The sequence below is a fragment of the Strigops habroptila genome, chromosome 6 (assembly GCF_004027225.2).
Source record: "Strigops habroptila isolate Jane chromosome 6, bStrHab1.2.pri, whole genome shotgun sequence".
Lineage (NCBI taxonomy): Eukaryota > Metazoa > Chordata > Aves > Psittaciformes > Psittacidae > Strigops > Strigops habroptila.
In genome coordinates, this window is record NC_044282.2 from 3916450 (window position 1) to 3939023 (window position 22574).

Sequence of the window (22574 nt, forward strand, 5' to 3'; positions counted from 1 at the left end):
AAATGTGGTATGAATTTTAACATTCCTCTTGGCATCTGGGAGAGCAGAAGTCAAAAAGTAGTATATTAAATGCTTTTATGTAGGAAACTTAGTCAGTTATTTGTGCTTCCAAATTAATTTGTTAAACATCAAAGGAACTGCATATTAAAAAATCATGGAACCAGCAATGGAAGTGTATAACAGAAAATGAAAGGATTTGCACATGAAATACACACTGATGGATCAACTGCCTATCAATCACAGGATGATGGAGAAAGGCCTAATGTCACATAATAGCTATTCATACAATGTAACAAGGTCTAGGGAGAAATAAAAAAAAGAGTGAAAAATGTTGAATATTTAAAACTTATAACTGTCCGAAAAGACACACTGAAGAAAATACGCCCCCAAATAAAGAATTCGGAGGTTTGAATAGGTTTCACAATACTGGCATTGTCTCATGACTCCTAACTAAAACCAATGGTACAGTATACTAACATAACCAAATGCTGACATGTGTGCAAAGGCTGAATGCAAAGCAAATTTCTAATCTGTCAGAATATTTGAGATTTCAAAGCTCACTCAGGACAAGGACGGGGGGGGAAGAAATTCTGTGTGATGTCATAATAATAAAAGAGATTGGTTTAATCAAAATAGGATTTTTTTCCGATGACTGATTTTTACTTTTAAAACCTTTTTCATGAGATATTAGTGAAAATTGTTGACCCAAAAAAAAAAAACCAAAAATAAAAAAAAGAATTTTATGTCAGCAAAAAGACATCCTTTAAAGAACCAAAAGGAGGTATTTTGACAGTTTGGAATTTAAATTATTCTGAGACATATTAAAACCAACCCTTTTCTGTGAACAGTTTCAGTTTTGACATACAGAACTTTGTAATGAAAAGTGCTTTTTATGGAAATGCTTGAATTAGTTTTACCTTTCTTTTCTTTCATGGCAGTGCCTGGCTTATGACATTCTAACATAATAAGAATTCTCTTTAGATTCCTAAAGCATTATCTGAATAATTTTCCATATGTGAATTTGGTTATGATAGATTACAATCAAATTTGCTGATTATATTTTTCCATGTCTCTGTGTGTTTGATCAAAAATGCAATTTGACATAATCAACTATGGGCTGTACCTCAGCACTAATGCTAATTGTTACTGGATATTTTGACATTATCTGAACCAAGATATTTCTTATAACTGATCAAAAGAGCATTTTAGCCTACATGGAACTTCATGATATACTGAGAGATGCAGATGTATTTACCATAAATTCATGCAGAATTATTGACATTTCAAGGAAATAAATACAAGATTGCTGAAAAACCTTCAGAGAAAAGCAAAAATCAGAAGAAGAAATTTGAAGACAGATTTTTTGATGGCACTAGATTCCCATAATTTAGAATTTCAGAAGATTGCAAGTTCTGTGTAGGGATGAACAGACTTTTAGAAGTATCAGTTTCTCCAGTTAAGAACACAGATCTTCAGAAATAGTGACACATCTTGTTCAGTGCTGTGCTCAAATATGTAGCAGTGAATGCCTGTGTAACATGGATGATTTATAACTTGAGCAGTGAAACATGTTATTAGGATTTATAAAACGTAAGCATAGGAAAAGCTTCCAAACAGTGCAGGTTAAAATAGTTCCACTTGCCAATGTTAATATGGTAGTTTTTCCATCCAGAGGTGTGTCATACATAAAAATTCATTAGCAATGCAAGCTAAATGCTAAAGCATATTACTGCTCATGCCAACAATGTTACTCAGAAAAATGCAAGTCTTATTGTGGAGGAGTGTTTAATATGAAAAGGCTGAAGTCATCTGGCAAAACAGCCTCATTTGGGGTATTACTTTTCTCATATCTTGGAAATATGTTTCATTTTCACAAAAGGATGCCCAGAAAGTGGCCCAAAATATCTTTCTCATATTTTCAGACTACAGAGAATTGATCTCGAGGAAATTGAATGCTTCTCACTCCAGTGATGTGAATATTCACAGTTCAATCCTGGTGTCAGTGACATGAAAACAACACCCTTTGTCTCAGCTGCAACTCTTCTGCTTTGGACCACGAGTACACAGTATTGTCAGTCACTTCATACCCATATTTGTTGACATTAGTTACGAATACTTCTTCCATCCCTGTACTTATATGTAACTACCCTAGGGTTTCTATGGAACTAGGGGTGTTAAGTTGCTCCCCTGCTATGCCACCCAATAGCTACAGTATTCCTTTGTAAGAGGACAGAACACAGGAAAAGTTGTAAACAAAGCACAGCTGATAAACTTCAGCTTCTTATTATTATTGGTATGTATTATTCTATAAGGCTTTCAGGCCCACAAACACTGGACATAGAAATCCAAGAAAATGAGAACCCTACTACAGACAGTTCGGAGTCCTAAACTGCTGTCTCACCATTGCAAACATATAGGAGAAATACTAATAACTGTAACATTCAAAGTTGTGCTGATCACCACCTTGGTGGTGATCTTCATGGATGAGTTTGAAGCAAAACATGTTATAGGAGGGAGAAGGTCATGAGGAATGTGATTTATACATTTAATTATCTTAGGAAAAAGGTCATGAAGGTCTTCTAACGATGTTTCTTCATTCCACGTATTCAGTGCAGACACGCACATACTTTGTAGGCAATTAGTAGATACGCTCTGGCAGGAAGTGGCAGAAGCAGCTTCTGCAAGGGGATGGTGGTTTCTGTAAGAGGAAAAGCGTTACAGGACATGTCAAGTGCAGAAATCTGCCAAGTAAATTAAAAAACATGAGTTGATACTTCCTTTGTGATTTTGCACAGAACAGTCAGGACTTACCAGGCAATCCAAAACACTGCATTTCTGTTTGCTTTTCCACCTAAAGGAGAGTTATTTCCATGGAGTTTGTCTGGATTTTGAGAATCAGGCAATATGAATCATAATTCTGGGGAAGCCTGAAGAGATGTGATTGCATGATGCTAGTCAAGGAATATAAAAACTACTGCAGACACGGACACAGTCTGAGAACACAGCAGAAGCCTCTGAAAATGGAGACATTTTTCTGCCAGAGCAATTATGGTGTAATCAAAGTTTCATTATAAATGAAACTGCAATTCCCACATTGCACATATGAAACAATTAGTGACTTTAATTTGCTCTGCTATAAATGGAAGTTTGCTGTAGCCGATCCTACTGTGAAAATAGTCAAGTAATTCAGTCATAACATTACCTGAATGTTTTCAAATTGCCTGTACACAAATATTTTCTGATAGAAGCCTCTTTTGTCTTTAAACCACCAAAAGCACGTTCTCTTGAAGAGGCAACTTATCCCCCTTTCTCCCTGAGTATACACTGAATGTTCGTGTGGACCCTACTGCTGCTCAGCCCAGGTCTTTGAAGCAAATACTGGTTGGCAGACCTGGAGATACAATGCAAAAAACAGCCAGCATTGTCCTTTTGCAGAGCTAAGTGATAATTTGGATTATTAGAGTGTGTGTCAGTGTCACCCTGTGCCTTGCTTGCAAACACTCCTACACAGACAGCTCATGCCTTGGTTCTGACTGAATGCGAATCAGTGAAGCTACAAGTTTGGGAGAGAAGCGATGGAGGCTGGGTGGATCTTGGCTCTGTCTCCACTACATGACTGTAGCTGAATCGCATGTAGGTTGTTGCAATTTTTAGATGTTATGCACCAATATTGACAACCTATTTCTCCATGTCCCCCTCCTCAACCAACTGAAGGAGGGAGCGAATGAGTAACTGTGACTCATCTGATATTTCTGAGAGGTCAGGTTTGTTGGGAATATTTCTAAGTTGGTGTTGGTCCTATGAGAGACTTTTCCTCATCTCTGTCAAAGAGTCACAAGCAAGCCCATTTCGGATGGACTACATCTGGCTGGATCTCTTCACCTACGAAGACAGGCTGAGAGAGCTGGGGTTGTTCAACTTGGAGAAGAGAAGGCTCTGAAGAAACCTTAGAGAGAGACCTAAAGGGGGCTACAAGAAGTCTGTAGAGGGACTTTTTACAAGGGCGTGTAGGGATAGGACAAGGGGTAATGGTTTTAAACTGAAAGAGGGTAGATTTAGATTAGATATTAGAAAGAAATTCTTTACTGTGAAGGTGGTGAGACAGTGGAACAGATTGCCCAGAGAAGTTGTGGCTGCCCGATCCCTGGCAGTGTTCAAGGCAGGTTGGATGGGGCTTTGAGCAACCTGGTCTAGTGGAAAGTGTCCCTTTCAATATGGCAGGGGGGTTGGAACTAGATGATCTTTAAGGTCACTTCCAACCCAAGCTATTCTGTAGTTCTATGACACCATGATTCTGTGAAAGTTATTTACTGTACTGGAGTAGCTGTAAAACTAGCATTCTGGTTGATTGCTATTATAAATAAACAGGGAATGTGGAAGCACTGACTAGAATACACCATGAAGAGGAATCAAGAGAGAGATGTCAAGAAGTACTCCCCCAAGGTCCAGCTGACTAGGGAGAGGGGTTAGCAAAAGCTGAGCTTGTAAGTCAGTGGGTTTCATTAGAGCAATTCAGTACACTTCACGCCTAATGGCTCTGTAGTCTGTGTGAAGAAGGCGACAGAGCTGAAAGAACACCCTGAGACGTAAGCACATGAAAACACTAGCTCGTCTGCAGACAAAAAAGTCCCCCTCAAAAGTGAAGGACAATGAGACCTCACACCTAAGTACTGTGACAATGAGTAAAATTCTTTTGGCGTAGGGAGTGGTTGCTATAATTCATTTCTCCACCTGCTAGTTAGAATGAGCAGATTTCCACAGCATGAGAACTCAAGCATGCCTGCTGAGCCTGCTGAGGAAAATGAACAGCATCTCCACCTAGGACTTGTGTATACCTGCCCATAAAGCTGCCCTTGACAGCACTGGCAAGTGTAGAGAAGTGTATGTCCCAGATATGATTTTTTATTATTTTTTTTTTTTACAAAATGCACACTCTTAAATAAAGCTGCAGTAGGAAGCTGAGACTACCAAACCCACGCTTATTTTCAATGTCATCTAAAACCAGTTATGATTCCATGTTTTGAGGTACCAGTGGTGGAAATGGAGAACAAGCCTTCTGTGGTATTTCTTTCTAGGTATTATCAATGACTTCAATCCTGTCCTCTCAAATAAATAGGGCACCTGCTAACCCACCCCAAAACACCATGGGTTTGTTTAAAACTGTCCCAGCTTGGGCCTTTGTCAACGTCTGTCTGCTCAGGAGCTGCAGAGTTCATAAACCCGCATCCCTGCAAATGTTATGACATGGCCCTATCCTGGTGGATAGCAGGGGAAGTAAGTGTGAGTGCAATCGTCATGCTAAGACCTTTGATTCAGTATTAATGCTTTTTAATTTATCATTTGCAAAGGTATTTTGTAGGGGGTTTATTCCTTGCAGACGTCCTTCTGCCTGACAAATTCTACCTGATGGCTGGGGTCGCACACCTGCAGCCCTTTGCTAACAGCTGGGAAAATCCCAGTGATGCTGGGCCATGCCACAGCAGTGCTGTGCCAAGCCAGGTGTCTGTGCTGGCCTGTGAGCTGTGGGTGAACAGGGGAGAGCTGCAGAGAGAGCGGATGCAGAGAGAGCGGATGCAGAGAGAGCGGGCACAGAGAGCTCATTCAGCCCGGCGCTGACGCTGACAGGCTCTGCATGAAGACGCTGCTGGGAGGTTTCATTTTGTGAATGGATTTAAGGAATGAGAAAAGGAGCCAGGGAAAATTATTGACTTGACAAGGTTTCCATAAAATTCAATTTTTCCCCTAATGCTTTTTGGCTCCCTATCTACAAAAACCTTACAGATCGATAAAGATACAGTTAGAAATCTAACTGAGTGCCTGCAGTGATAATGATGATCATCCTCTATCCTGTTTTTTTCTAGAATGGACTTTTATGGGAAAAACAGAGTTCTGGTGCAAACAAAGCATCTCTGTCAATTCCAGTGAAATTTTGCTTGCTTTAGAACCAGACCTCCTCTTTTGTCAATGTCAGTTTTATTTCATTTCATGGTTTCATGTATCATTTTATTTTCATCCCTCCTCTAAGTAATACTTCAGGAAATGAGATGCCTGAAATAATCAAACAGCAGAAGTCAAGTATGCAAAAATTGAAACCAGCTACCCACTTAGGCTCTTCAGCTAAACCAAATGATCTTGGCCATGGAAATTTTCACAGTCTGAATTCTGCTCAGGTCAGCAGCAAGCAAAGCTTCTTATTTTCTGGTGATTGTTTTGTGGCCTATAGAATATAGATGGATGTTTTCTTCCTGTGGAATAGGTTTTGTACCTCCAGCTCTCTGTAGGCTAGAAATGGGAACTACATGTGGTCGCACAGAAAGGGATTTCAGCTCACCTATGAAATATGGAACAATTGCTTCCAGGCGTGGAAGGATTTCAGACTATCAGACCTTCAAATTGCTCCTGATATTGCGTATGAATAAAAACTGTTGTAAGCCATTTTTAAGAAGTTGAACTGCTGGAGAGCAGCTAGATCTCCATTCCTATTCACCAGCACAGGCTGTGAAAGGCCGGCATAGTCAGTTGGGTCAATAGAAGGAAGGGCTGGAGTGCTCTGGCAGAGGCCAGCCCAGTGCCCCTGGCTGTGCCATATTTCTGGGCAGCACTCTTCAGAAGGATCTTCTTTCTTCATCTGTCACAGCTGAGGAAATCCCCCTACACTCTTCATTCTGCCTTGCTACAATATGTGGATAGTGCTAATGAAGGAAAGTACTGTAATTTTCCTAGGGTCCCATCATGTTTTAGTTTGTCCCTAAATAAAACCAAGTTTGAATATCACAAGCCTTTCAGCACTGTGAAGATCCCCTCAAAACACCTCTCAATTGAGAGACCAGAAACTAAGTGGATGCAGCGCTAGTTTCGAGCAAGCTTCCAAAGTGCTAAACAAGTTTTTCTTTCTTCACAACAGCTTTATTTATGTTAGTCTTCTATTGCTAGGCATTATATCACCAGATTTAACTTCTGGTATGTGAACGTGGTGATTTTATGTTGGGGCTGTTACTATGTCGCTCACTTCCCCTTTCCTTGCAGTGACACAGAAAGCAAGGAGCAAACACAGATGAAGAACTGCAGGAAAACCTGGCCAAGAAGCAGCACCCTGCAGTCCATATGGTCTTGAGTTGCATATGGCCAGGAGCAGAGGTGGAAGTGGAGCAGAGTGGCAGATACAAAGAGGGATTGGGGGACAAGTGCTCCTTGTGAGTGATACAAGACGAAGAACACAGAAGAGCTGGCATAAGGGGGTGTCCACACAATGAGGTTATATGGCAGATGCTGACAAGGCTGGTAGCTAGAGAAGCAACTAAGGAAGTGTGAAGAACTGCCCTAAGGCACAGCTGAGATGAAAGCCATATGGAGACTCAACTAGTCTAATTTCTGGAGATAAAATAAGGACTGGAAGGGTATAATGCTCGTTTTTCTCGCTTCAGTATTCATTCTTACTCTTTGAGCTGTTCCAGTAGTACTCTGTGAAGTGAGCTGTGTCAAGATCCTAGAAATGGTCTGCAGCATGTGGTTTCATCCCATGCCAGAGATGTAGGCAATTTTGAAAGCACATCAGAGTGAACAACAACTAAAACCCAAGACTTCACACTGAACATTCTTCTTAGGCAGGGGTAGAAGAAAATTTAGGCAGTTAAGGCTATAGCTGATCAAACTCATCAGTATAATTTACTTTTTCTTATATACCCTGGACTGATTTACCACCAGTTACCTATTGTATTGCACTTGTAAGCATTTAAAGGCAAGCCAATTCTTGGGATGCTGTGTTTGTAAAAGGCACAGCAGAACTAGAGCTCTGGTCCACGCTTAGTGCCCTCTGCATACTATGTTAATTTAAGTTTATACTACTCCTTCAAGAAGATCTGTGATAAAAAAACTTCCATACTCTTCTATGGGGCTGCCTCACAGGGATTCAAATACTACTGTGTGTTTTGCAGCTCTGAAATTTTGCAGCCAGGGTACCTGTGCATTTCTTTCTTGACTGCCCTACTAAAAAACTTGTTTTATCATTGGGTGAGTATATGACAGTTTAATGGAAACTGCTAAAGGCTGTTAAAGAAAGAAGTACCTGTAGGACTTGTTTTAAGTGGTTGGTACATCTGGCAGGCCACCAAGTTGATGAAAGCCCTTGGTGTTTCATGACAGTCACACTAAAGCACTTCTCTGAGGGTGTTGGCTTGGCTGAAGTTCTTATTTTCCTACTCAATTTTTATGTTTTTTGATTGCAGTTAAATGCAGTGAACATGGAGTTTAACTCTTGTATCAGGTTTAATTATGAAGCCATGCTTTTGGCACCATAATAAAGTGGAGCACTTCTTCTTAGGAAAATGTCTCTGGCTTTAAATCTTTGCCTACTGCTGTGAAAACAGATATGTGGTGTTTCCCTTTTGCTCCTCTTTAAGACTTTTGGTCTCTTGTGCTAGATATAAGCTCTGCGGCCACTAAGTCACATTTCTGATATCTGTGGTGAAAATCTTTGCAGAAAAAAGTCCTTTAATACCACAGAGCCAACAGGACTTCAGCTGAGAATAATTCTTACTAAAATATGGATATCCTGGAGAGTCTGGGAGGACTCTACATGATGCAAGGATAGTGCCCTAGCTCATTCCCCTTGCAGTAACGCACCTGCCTCATCAAACAACTCCTACAGTACTTTAAAACTTCCAGGTTACATTAAAAACAGTTCTAGTTTTCTCTCTCTAATAGAAATATGGTTAACTTAAATGTGTAGTTTGTCCAGCTGAAAAGAAGCCAACACCTAAATAAAATAAATAGCAAAAAAGGTCTGAAGGCCATGGCTCTGGCACCCTGACCCATGAGATACATTCGCAGGGGCAGCCATCACCACCAGCAGGATGCAGGGTGCCAGGTCTGGAAGGCTGGAAGGAGATTGGTGTTTGAGCCAGCAGTCTGGAAATCTTATGGAGGAGGTAGAGGCAACACAAATGCTTTTGTGAAAGAGAAGATAGTGCTGAGCCCTCGGGAGAAATATCTGAGGCTGAGAGACAGATCAAAGCTGTGGCTGAATAGATCAAAAAGATCTCAAAAATAAACGTACGTGCTGTGCATGCTGCTTGGTTTGCTGAGTGAAAGCCATTTTTCTATAGTTTCCTTGAATGTCAGATTAACTGAAAAAGGACGTGGTGCTCAGAATAGAGAACTGGTTGATGCCACCAGTAAAAATTGGACACTGACCATTATCTACTTCTTTATATATAAGCACTAGAACGTAGGTCTGACAGCTGTAAGGCGCAGGAGAGGATTGATGAGAGATTTTTCCCAAATGGCTGCAGACTGAGGGACAGGCTGCAGGGTGAAGGGGGTGAGGGGAGTGCTCAGTTCAGGGGGCCAGGCTGAGGCATGTTGAGAGCTCCAGATTTTCTGAAAATCCCTTCAGTGTGCCTCTAGCTGGGCACTCTGAATCACTGGTCAGTTTTCAGAGGCTGGGCTGAATTGCTCCTTCGTGAAATCCATTAGCCCTAGACAGAGGAGCAGAGTGGAAAATTCCCTCTCTCCTTGCTCCAGTGACAACTAGTTAATACAAAGTGAGATACTGGCTCTTCAGCACACTGCTTCAGGCAGTCATAATTATGTCTTTTGTGCTGCTTGGATCTTGAACTTGTAGCTTCCCAAGGGAGTATTCTGATTCATGACCCAGGATGGGGCTGTACCTTTTCCGTGCAGTTTTGACCAGAATTGTCATCGTGGGCCCAAGAAATATTTCTTTATCAAAGTGTTATTGTGACTTCTGCAACTAAAGACAAAGGAGAAAGGCAGAAAAAGAGCAGGACAGGACAGCACAAGGAAAAGGACAAGGCAAAAGACAAAGGAAAGCACAAGGGAAAGGACAAGGCAAAAGACAAAGGAAAGCACAAGAGAAAGGAAAGGACAAGGGAAAGGACAAGGACAAGGACAAGGACAAGGACAAGGACAACACAAGGCAAAGTATAGGAAAGGCAAAGGACAAGAAGGGCAAGGCGAAGGCAAGGCGAAGGCAAGGCAAAGGCAAGGAGGTTTTGAATGAATTACATGACATTAAGAGAATTGTTTCCTTAAGAAATTACATCTCTGAGCGCAGCCAAATTACATCGTATACAAACAGCTAATGAGGACTAGAAGTACAAAGTGGGAAGTACATGTTACTGACTTGAACAGAGGTCACAGCCTACAAGCACCTTGACATGGGGTCTCAGTGAGGTGCATGGATCAGGAGACCAGTGGGATTCTCTAGGGAATAGCCAGAGCAGTAAGTGCAAGTTCAAAGTTTCACCTCTACATGCAAGAAAGAGAAATGTGTTCTGGGGTAGGATATACAGCATAGGTGCTTTTACTTTTAAGGATCTTCAAGAAAGGGATGAAAGGGACAGGGTAGAGTTACAGAATATCTTCAAGGACTAGTGAAAATGGCTTCCACTGAAAAATGTGAAATGCTCGGTCGATTTACCTAACCATAGAGATGCTTCAGAAGTAACTGATTTACATTAGACAGGTATCCTCAAGAATACTTTGTACTACAGGACTGACCAATCTCATAGAGAAAGGCTGGACTGGAAGCTATGGCTAGAACCTGAAGCCAGATCAATATTAGAAATAAGGTCATTTCTTGAAACTGAGGTTTACTAACATGGAACATAGCATAAGAGGAAGTGATGAAGTCTCTTTTATTTTCCAGACCTTGCTGGAAAATATAGCTTAATTAAAACATATTTTACAGTTAAGTTAAACACATGATATTGGATTCACTGGACTTGATGAAATTTAACTCAATTAGATTTAATAAAAAGGAAGTTAAACAAGGTGTCTTTTCAAGATCTCTTTCAGCCCTATTTTTCTGTAATGAAATATTCTTTCTGGTTTTAAAACCTAGATGTTTCTACAGAAATATCTAAACAAATTTGTCTGTGTCTGCTTGCTTTACATTTATCTGTATCACATGTGATAAACGCATTTTATTAGGAACTGCTGGTTTCCTTTAAGCTCGTTGAACTTCACAATGAAGCTTCAGTGCTTCTCTGCCTACAACATGTCCTGTCACATAACCCAGTGTTGCATTGATCATCAGATGGGCTTTTTTCCAAAGTACCACTGTCTAAATCGTTGCAAGGAGAGCAACATAAGAAAACGTTTTTTAATTGACATGTGTCTCTTGTCTTTTTACTCAGAGACTGTCCACATATAAAATGAGAGCTAGCCCTGTCACTCTCCCAAGGGAAACATATTGCCTTTCGGCACTTCTTTCCCTGAGCCTTCCTCCTCTCCTTTGTATGGTTATTTGTGTTCAGCTGCTCTGCCAGTGCATCTCTCTCTCTCTCTCTCTCTGCTGTTGCTGAACTGCAGCTCCCACTGGAATTTGCACAATCAAAACCAGCTCTCATCTCAAACAGCAGTGAATCACACCACCTGAAGAAGAAGAATAGCAAATTGAGCACAGCAACCTCTCTGCTTATGTAGCGTGGGGTACCAGCAGCACCCAAAGGATGCAAGGACGTGGGTTTATGTGAGACCCACTTAGCCTGAGATCTGCTGCCTGTGATCTGAAAGCTGTCACAGGATTTTATAGGAGTGTGTGCATTTAGGGGATGTTTTTAAGAAGCTAATAGCGTGCTGCATCTGAAAGCTGGAGAAGGCTGCTGCTTGCTGCTGCTGCTGCTGTTGCTGCTGCAGTAGCTGGTGTAAAGGACAGCTGTCTGAGCCGTGCCGGTGAGTCTCCGGTCCTGCTCTGTCTTCATTAACTGAAGGGATACAGAAGAAAGCAGATGCACTAAGAAAGTGCCACACTGGATTTATCACTGTGTACTCTTCACTGTGGAAAATGGTCAACAAAGACATGAATGGATTTCCAGTCAAGAAGTGCTCAGCCTTTCAGTTTTTTAAAAAGAGGGTAAGATTTTCCTTTAATTCTTTCTTTTCACTTTCTTTTTGTTGTTGTTGCTATATTTGTTACTGTGCTAGAGCAGAGTGAAAGTCATTGAAGAAGGAAGGTTTTTTAATACCAGTCTCTTACTGTAACGAGCCCGTGGCATGGGCAGTTCTACCAAACACCAAGGGCAATAGCACCATAGGGGAAGGGAAGCTGGGAGGGGGCACAAGGATGGGGGGACAGAAAGGCATTACGTCAGCAGCTTTTGCCATGGAATGTATATCTCAGTTGCAGCTGACCACAGGGCTTGACGCAATACATCCAGCTATTCAAACTGGGATAATACGCTCCAAAGCAGAGTGCAGGGTTGTTGCAGCTTGTCTCTGACTCCCTCCTCCACATGCACCTAGGGGTATGACTCCCTCCGCACCTTTTATTCACTTGGCTGAAGTGAGGCATTACCCACTTCCATTCATCATCTCCCAGAAGGGGAAAAAAAAAGAGAACAAAGAGGTGCTTGTGAGCTCAGCAAAATATTTCACAGCTTGTAATTTGCCTGTAATTACAATTAATGCAGGAGAAAAGAATAAGACTGAGGTACACCTGGATTTGGTGTTCTTTTTTATTTTTTAATTTAGGCAGATATACCAGGGTTTAGAAAAGATCTGCTATGTATTATATTTGACTGCTGATTTCCTTATGGAAATGTAAGTGTAATGCTCTACCTCATCACTTTAGTTAAGTCCTTTCTGTTTCTTTGACTCTTTCATAGTGACGGTGCTGCAGACTCTTTATTTAACTTGAGAAACAAAGTCATTTCCATGCGGCAACTGGGCAGGTATTTTGAGTGTATCTGGGTAGACCCAGACAGGAGAAGCAAAGCATCAGAAAAAGATTGGTAGTAGGGACTTCCTTATGGAAAGGATTTCCTGAATGATTAAAACGACAGCCCTCTCTTTAAACAGACTGGAGTACAAGCAGATAAGCTGCTCCATTCACTCGTTAGTTCATTCATTTGTCCCCATTCATTCTCTCTCTTTGTTATGCCAAGAGTACGGTCAGGCCACTTAACCCTTCAGGAAAGAAAGTGAAGCCTACACCAGCTACTAATTTGAAAGCCAGGGTCAACCCTATTTGGGCACTGAGATGTCAGATTTAAGGGCAGACCTGGAAAATACTAGCAGGGTTACTCAGAGTTAAAAAATGCAGTGTTTGTTGACATTTGTTGTTTCCAGGGTGGTTTGTGGAAGCCTCAGATAGCTAGCCCAAACACTACCTAAAGTCAGCCCATAAAAATGGTTCTTATCCCAAGCTGCTTCTCAAGGAATCATAGAATCATAGAATAGTTAGGGTTGGAAAGGACCTTAAGATCATCTAGTTCCAACCCTGATGCCACCACAGGCAGGGACGTCATTTAAATATATTACTCTTGGCACATGTAAGTTTGATATTCAGCTCATCAGAAAGTTTTATCTGTTTTCCAAAATTGCTCTAAGGTTTTTATATAAATGAATTCTTAAAGGGGAAACAAGAGCTTGTAGTTCCTGTATGAGGTCAATTATTGGCAATTGTCTTCTACCTCTGTTTAGGGCTAGGACAAGTTATCACTGGAAGGCTCTACATCGTTTTGTTCTAGAAGCAGAAAAAAAAGGTTGTGGGTTGGTTTGGTTTTTTTTAGAGCTATACTGATAATCGGTGAATTTGTCATTGGAAAAGATTGTTAATTGCAGTCATATTTGAAGAAACTGGCATAGTAATATAGTCCTGGACAGTGGATCAGGACAAATAGCCATCTTCTGTTTCTGAGGGGTTTCATTTTATCAAATGTTCCATTTTTGCTATTGTGATAAAGATAGATGAAATATTGGTAAAACCAGTTTAGAGATACAAAGGAAGGAAATTCCCTCCCTATAAATTTCTGTCAGTAGGTATATGTGTTCATTGACATTTCTCTTACCCCATTATCTTTCTCCCAGAAAATCCTCAATATTCAAATATTAACCACATTGTTCCTACGTCAATGCTTGAAACATGTGCAAACAAGAGAAGCTGCATGTTCATAGTGTGTTGCTGGCTCCCAGGAATACACCTTGCATTTGCTGGACTAGTGACTTGCTGCATTTAACTAATAGGGGTATGGGGAAAGATGGTTAAGGAGAGTTGATTTGTTTCCCTACCAAGGCTCCACTCTGCCTGAACAACCATCAAAATCCTGTGCATAAAGAAGCATAGCTGCTAGGGTTCTTGATATGAGTCTAGCATGTGATGTTGTTTGATGGCGTCACCTCAGCTCCAGCATACCATAACCAACACCAGCAACATGCTGGATGCATCCTGCATTCATAGTGAGAGGCAGGTCTTGCCCTGCAGAGACATAGCAGACCTGACTGCAGGTTGAAGTATTGCTATCTCCACATTATTGACAGGTTACTGAAACCCAGAGAAGGAGATTTGTTGTCTGGGTACTGCTTAGGCTTCTCAGAGATCACCAGCAGGGACTATGACAAAACAAGGGATGGGACTCTGATCTCTCCAGTTTAAAATTACTGTGTCTGTCTCCTCAAAAAGCTCGCATTTCTAGCACAGGTGCTTTTCAAGTCTAATTCTAAAAACTCCATATCAATCTAGATTAGAACACCCCACATTTCAGGAAATGCTACTGTTTTTTCAACTCAGTTAGATTTTTTTGGAAGAGAGTACCACATGTATCTTCATTGTTTTCATTTTCCATTGAGCCTTATGTTTTCATTAAATTGCAATCCTCTTTGTTGCTCTGGCCAAGAGTGCAGAAAGGACTGGTAGAGCTCTGTGTATTTTTAGGCTAGGATGAAAGTGCATTCAAACATGGACTTCAATTTGAAAACCAGATTTTTTTAAAGCCTGGCTTATTCTCTGATGACAAAGCAGTGACCCTCTGGGATGCTGCCTGCTGTGTCAGATGATTCAGGGTATGGGCTAATCATGTTCAGAGGTCAGAGAATAGGAAGGAAAGGCTGAAATTCAAAGGCAGCACACTTAAATAAAAGGGAAAATAGAAACTATTGGTTTTGCAGAATACCCTGTAGCATTCATTGCGGGCATGGTTGGAACACATAGGGACTTCATCCATTAAAATCTGTACAGTTCAAAAGAAAACCAAATGATTTACAATACCTGTCTTTTTTGCATTGCAAGAGGTGTAAAAACTAATTATGTTTAGGATCAGGATGATATTTTAATAATTAAATGTTGGTTTTTAATTCGTGATGACACAAATCCAAAAAGAGAAGGGAAGAGAAGAAGATGGGACACATATAGGCACAAGGAGAGAATCTGAAGTTACTCCAATGAAGATAAATTATAAACACCATTGTTCACATAATCTTAGATCATGGCATAAAATGATGGCTTTCTGGCAAGGCTGGGAGATTACAGGAGAGATTATTGTCTCATAGCATGTTATTACCTCCATTTTTGTTACCATACGTTTCCCTGTCCACTGATGTTGCATCCTGGATACTAATATAAATAGCCCATTGACTTGGTTTGGTCACTAAAGGCTGCGAAATGTCTCTTTTTCATACACTAGCAGTGTTTTGACTTTCCTAAAGTTCACTTAAAAAGGTTCTGTTAATTGGCAGAAGCCAATTAACCCCTCTGTAAGCCCCTCTGGGGACTCACAGGTCTCATCCTTCAGAGCTGTGCAGGATTGCTCACAGAACCAGGCTGTACCAATTCAGAAGTTCACTGAATGTGGTAAACCTGCAAATATGGTATTGCTGTTCAACCAATAGGATATTTCAGGACAGAGGGGCCTTTCATTTCCATCTACTGCCATCCCTGCCAGATGGTTTTGGGAAGCAGGGGTTTATGGTATTTGCACTGCCTTCTTCTGCTGCATTTGCTTTCCTTATAAAGCCTTTTGGATAACATTTTGCAGTATATGACCTCCCTCATCTTGAAATAACATACGATGTTCTATAACACAGCACAACCAACATGGTTAAAGCAGGACGAATGATTGACTGCCTGTGCCACTTAAACATTGCCTGATGGCAGGTTAACCTCAGTGAACATGGAAATTCATTATCCGCTCAGGTCTGGCCAAGACAAAATACAATTTTATGCAGAATGTGAAGAAGATAAATGACTGATAAATGGGAAAAGAAATAGCAGTCTTCCATAAAAGGAAAGAAACAAGGCATGTCTTAGAGAGGAAGTTTATTGCAGGGATTAAGGATTTGCTAGTCTGAAACCTGATAAGGGAAAGAATATCCATAATCCCTCTTCATTGATAAAATTTACATTAATTAGCAATTTAGGTCAAGCTAAAATGAATGCCCAAGAAGGAAGAGAAAATCCCTATCTTTGTTTCTATGCAGTTTTTCCAAATATGTAGTTTGTGGAAACCATGCCCTTTTCCAGTCTAGGTTGATATTTTTATGGCGCTACACACCAGTAGCTTTCTCCATGTACAAGCTGAAGAGGCTAACTCATAAACATCATCACGCATGACGATGTCAGCTCAGCCTGCATTAGAGCTCAAGGCAATGAGCATCTGAGGCAACTGAATTACCTGCATACCATTTTTAGACTTATAATAATTTAGTGATACAGAAAGCCCTTGAAATCAGTACTTCCAGCTGACCTATAGATTATGTTCCCTCTGGTAGAGTGTGCTGCAGGCGGGAGAAGGGGCTGCTTTCTGCTCTGTCATTTTTACAGGTCTAGAAGTCCATTTCAGGACTGAAATTATCTTTTCTTAGGGTGACTGGGGACTTACCTAGAAGAAAATAAGTGAAAGATGCAGCTGACTGTACCTTATAAAAATACCAGCTTTATATGGGATGACTGCTCCTTTTCTTAGCTGCTTGATCCAATGTCACAAAAGTACATAAATTTTAAAGCTGATATCCTGAGGCAGGGATCCTGGCTGACTGCAAGCGAGACAGAGTTTTGCTGCAGTAGGGACTTCTTTCCCATCCCACCTCTATGGGAAGAGGTGCTGAGCATCCATGGCTTCTCATGGGATCAGCCTAAGCTGTAAGCACTCCACCTTGCCCTTTCCAAAAAATAAATCAACTTCTCTTAGACTCTTCTTTTAAGATAGACTTTCCATTCCCCAATCACCCTAGCAGACAAAGGCAGCTGTCACATTTGCTGGCCTGGAGATCTCTATGGGGTTACCAAAGCATATGTATATTCCTCTTTTGCTGTTCTTTTTCATGAAATCCACTTCACACTTCTAACCTCCACCCCACTCCTCTCCTCCCACTCTGGTTCTCTTTTGCTGAGCAGGTCTCCTGTGTGTCACTGGCAAATTTTATGACCACAAGCCTAGGTTCTGTATCAAACCCAGTTCCAGTACTGATCTCCCTCTGGTCAATACACGTTTAGCTATTTTATTTCTCAAAATTATTTTTGTAAAAGTACTCTTATTTTCCATTTTAACTAATTAATTCCCTTGTGTTATTGCTGTCTTACTGAGTAACCAAAGGCCATGTGGATTAGATTATCCACGTTTGCCTCATTGAAGGAAGACATTGGTCAAGATTGGCCTCCTGGTAAATGCGTTCTGCATGTTATCTCTTTTTCCATTCAACTCTTTAAAATTTGCTCTCTCTTCAGATGTGGCAAGTTTAATTTCTGTACACATCTTCCCGAAGGCTTTTTCTCCCATGCTGTACATCACTCTCCTCCTGGCGAACACAGACCACAGAATTAATTGTAAGATTTACTTTTTATCTCAGCCCAATCCTTCTGAGAAACATTCTGATTTTTCCCTCTCTTTTTTAATTTCAGAATCTGGCTGAATTTTTCCAGGCTCACTCACAGCTGTTCTTCCACTTTGAGGTCCTGATTATCCACAATCACTAACGAAATAGCAGTGGGGGGGAGGTTCCTTTGAGAGTCTGCTCTAGTTCATTCCTTTCAAGATCAGATTAGATATTGCTTGAGCCTGAATAGTGCTTTAGTCTGTCTTCATTGCATGCCTTCAGAGTTGAGCATGGCTTCTGTTTGGGGAAGGGTCAGCCATGAGATCTCTGAGTCTTCTGCCAAGTGCATATTAACACTGTTTTAAAGGCCACAAAGTCTGGAGTTAAATTCTTAGAGTAATCCTACCCTGCACACGATGTCATCATTGCTATCATAACTCAGCTCAGCAGCCTCAGTATCATTTACGCTCAGTCTGAACATCCAAATTGTCTGAAAAACATTGCGATGCAAGAAACCGCCGGTAAGAACAACAGCGCAAAGAGTTTTGGATACCCTTGGCTGTGTGGCGAGAGGTAATGCAAACTGAGATACTGAGAAAGCAGACAGCTGTGTCTGCTGAAAAATCAATGTGGTTCCTCTGCCAAATGGGAATCATGATAAATATGATCTGCAGGGGCTGTGAAGAACTAAGAATTTGGAGCAACTCAGAGTATATGTTACCCTATCTGCTAATTAAAACAAGGTTTTGATGAGGGTTACAAGCTCAGAGGAGGTCAAGGGTGGTGTCCCTGGAGAAAGGAATCAGAGAATTGAAAGCAAGGGGAAAGCTTATATCCTTTTAACAAATTGGCTGATGTAGAGAAGGAGAAATTGGAAGGACAGTAACTATCTCTGAAGAAAAACATGTAAATGAAGATGCTAAAGTAATGGAAAAGCAAGCAAGATCTAAAACCACAAAAGGCTTGCAAAATCAAATCAATAACAGAGGGTTTTCTTCTAAATAGCATGTTATCACAAAATAATTGTTAGTGGTTGTTATTTACAACTGTTACTTTTACAGCAAGATGATGAAATATTGAGGGTAAGAAAAAATTAATAGCTCTGAGAGCAATAAATTTTACTGTTTATTGAAGACTCCTCACTGACAGGTTACCAGATCAGTTTACGAGCTATTAACCAAGTTTCAAATATCCTGATGAGGTAGAAAATCATTCCCATTTCACAGATAAGTGGACAAGGAGAAAATAGGTAACTAAGTTCAATAAATTATTATACAAGACAGAAATTACTCTTCTTTCATGACCCTTACTTTCCCTCACTAAAAGCAAAAAGATCTTTCCTTTTCCTGAAACAGAGGCAGCAAACGTCTGCTAAAGTGTGCTGTGGCTGGAAGTTACTCAGGACTTTTAAGCAGCTTAATGACACAGGCACAAAAAAATACCTATTTTTTTTTAATGGTCAGAAGAAGTGCCTGATATAGTCTCGCCATGTGACAGCGGCACCAGAAGATGCTAGAGACTGCCTTAAGCTTGAAAAGCTGTTATTTCCAGTCTACTCAGCTCATTAAGAAGTTGCTGAAGAAAAAAGCATGACAAACAGAGATTCTGCCTGCCTTACAAAAACAAGAGTGCAAAGGGACATGTTTGTATTATAAGTGTCTTCCAGCATGGTCAAAGACTGTTCCCATACTATGATATATTGAGAAAAGTTGAAGAGGGGAAAGCCTGAGACTGGAGCCTGCTGCGCTCTGTAACCCAGGGCTTATTTCACTGCTCTTGTGTCACCCACAGGCAACACACGCACTCCCCCCAAACATGCAAACTTCTGTATAACATCAGAAGCACAGATGGTGAGCTGTATGCAGGGTGAGGGCTGCCTCTTTTTACTGTAGATATGGGAAGACATTTATTTGATGTGCACCACCAACAGTGGTAACCTATTTATTTCCCACCACCAATGAAAGAGGAACTATGCATGCAGTCAGATGATGCAGGTCAGTACCCAAGGGTCCACTTGTTCAGATGCCAACAATCTACTTAACTGTGTTTTTCAGGGCCACATATCATAGAGTCATAGAATGGTTTGGATTGGAAGGGACTTTAAAGATCATCTAGTTCCAATCCCCCTGCCATATGGGCAGGGACACCTTCCACCAGCCCAGGTTGCTCAAAAACCCATCCAACCTGGCCTTGAACACTACCAGGGGTGGGGCATCCACAATTTCTCCAGGCAACCTGTTCCAATGTCTCACCACCCTCACAGTGAAGAATTTCTTCCTTATACCTAACCCAAATCTACCCTCTTCCAGTTTAAAGCCATTACTCTACCCCTACATGCCCTTGTAAAAAGTCCCTCTCCAGCTCTTCCTCATCCAGAGAATTACACATGGTAAAAGTGCCTGCCAATTAAGTAGTACACATCAGGCCTTTCCTCAAAACATTCAAAGTCTACCCTAAAAAGTGGAGGGGGAACATCTGCTGCCCCACTGCCAGCTGCCTGCAGATGTGATATGGGTCTGGAACATGCTCCTAGGGTCCATATGTGGAAAAGCTCCACTCTCACCTGCCCACAGCAACAATTTTCCAGCATCCCAGCGGTCTGTGACTTTTTCAGGTGGCATTTTTAAGGGGCTACCTTGCACTAATACTGAGTACTCAGGAAAACATGCTTCTCTTTGCAACTCTGACTCTGGTGTAGTGTTTGACCCTGCAAAGCCACCTCAGCTGTCCTAACAACTTCCTTCAGCCAACTGTCTAGATTGCAAGCTCTTTGGGGTAGAGAAAAAGAGACTGAGTTTCTACACCACCTAAACATGTCATGTTAAAATCTCATTTGAGGCTTCATGAACACAAATGATATAGTGAAAATCACTTGCTATTGTTGCTATCAAAATTACTTTTTATGTGGCTGATTGTGTGAGAGTTGGGATTTTTTGCAACTACAGATGGGAAAGATATCTTCTATTTTATTTCCTGCTCTGTTTTTATTAGATATTTGCTAGACTGTCTTGCTTCAGTCAGTTCCTATGTATGCTTTTTACTGGAGCAGTTGAAGGTCTTCGAGTGTACAACAGAAATCAGTAAAAAATGTTATTACACCAAATGCTTGAACTGCAGGTCAGCAATAAAATTTGTAGATGTATTGCAAAAAAAAAAAATCACCCAATAGGTCACTTAGATGGCTTGAAATTCTTTCCATTTTATGTAATAACAGATTAGTGAAAAAAAATGTAGTTCTTTCACTATCTCTTGTTTTGCTTAAAGATCCCTGCATTTATGTAATGAAAGACTGTTAAATTTTAACAGCTTAACTGTAAATAGGCTGGAATTTGATTAATTTTAATTTATTTCTTGCTTTAAAATTAGTGTCATTTTGAAGCACGTTGTCATTGTTTGACACACTCTGATTCATGTAAAACTTTGGACCCCCTCATTCCTAAAAGGTCATCTTAAAACAGTGCTCCTTACAAGAACAGCCTTTGTAACACCGACTTTTCTGGTTGGAGCGTTGGAGTAGCCCTCTATGCTGTGGGAACAAAATCACTGTGGGAATCCTCTATGTAGAACCTTTCTGACTAACTGCTAGGCTGTGATGCAAAGAAGACCTATAAGAAAAGGAATTCAAAGAGAAGATAATGGAAAGTAATGTTGGAGGAGGACAGCCTGTGATATAAAAACCTATAATAAAGTTAACGGCTCTGCTGATGATGAAACCGTGTAGTTGGGAGAATGCCCAGTATTAGGAACTTACAACCTGCAGCTAATGATTACAAACTGTGATTCATTTCTTGTTTGAACTCTTGTAAAATTGCCTTCTATTGTTCCCCTATAAGAATCCTTTAAATTAAAGGTTATGCAGACTATTTTAATAACAAACAAAAGATAATTCAGAGCACAGCGCTCAAAATGTCATCTCTGCCCCACAAATAAAGTGTTATCTCCATGATCTGCAAGGATACGTGTTCGCTCAAACGAGGCCTGATGTCCTGTTGGAAAAAAGGTCCGTGAAATCAACAAAAATATATCAGATTCTCAGGATCTTTATCTTTTGATCAGATGCTTAGGATTATAACCCACATGCTGTGATCAAGTAATGCTGAAATGTTTTCCTAACTGTTTTTTTTAAACTCACAATCCTTCATTCTATTACATGTTACACCAAACTTGCTGCCTGTCCACATAACCAGGATCTCACCCTATTGTACAGCAAGTGGGAAAGAAGCAAGATATGTCTATTTATGTGTCTAAAATGCCCAGGTACCATTATCTTGGTCTGAACTGGCTTTGGTGAGCAAGCTCAGCTGTGATACAGAACTAATTATTCTAAAGCACCATCTAGTTCAGAGCACATGTGGAGCAGAGGAAGCAATAGGCATTATCTAATCTCTCTGCCAGAAGCACCTTCAAAGATCTGCTGAAGTACTTCAGCTCATATTCAACCCCAGGGCCCAAAACCAAAGCAATCTTTAGCTCACTAGCATGGCCTTTTCTTCTTATGCTGACAGACTGGAGGTGTGATGAAAAGCACGTCCGCTGTGTCCTGAAGTTGTGTGTTCGGTTTGCACCCTGGCTCCTTGTTGTCATCTCTCTTGCACCATGGACACTCTGTCCCTTTCTACAGTTATATAGCTGACTTCAGCCTGATTTCTTGTTCATCTAGGAAACCATTAGACAAAGCTAATTAATAACCTAGACTTTTTATTTAGGACTGCTAGTCAGGGCTGATCTTGAACTCTCAAAAAATAGATGAACGTAGATGCTGCTCAGTGCTCAACAGCTCTGTGGGTGTGCATCCTAAAGATGCAGCCGTCAGCCAGAGGTGTTTACTGGCCACCAGGCTCACAAGGTCTGACTTGTAACTACTCCCTTCCCCATTGAGTAAGGCACAGTGAGCATGTGGTTGGGCCAGCACTGTCTGTACTGCTTTAAAGGCTTGGCATTTTCAGAGAACCAAACAATGCCAGTATTTCCTTTGCCTCTCCAAAAACAGGGCTTTTGAACCATCCATATCTCACATTTCC

At 40.8% G+C, this 22574-nt stretch overlaps 1 long non-coding RNA gene across 1 annotated transcript; it reads right to left on the reverse strand.

Moving 5' to 3' along the window:
* Positions 1 to 2526: 2526 nt before the first annotated feature.
* On the reverse strand, positions 2527 to 22136 carry LOC115609509. Its single transcript, XR_003991882.1, has 4 exons — positions 22029 to 22136; positions 21513 to 21539; positions 2812 to 2927; positions 2527 to 2698 (listed from the first exon to the last, which is right to left on the reverse strand). It is a non-coding gene; the product is annotated as an uncharacterized LOC115609509 (long non-coding RNA).
* Positions 22137 to 22574: the final 438 nt, after the last annotated feature.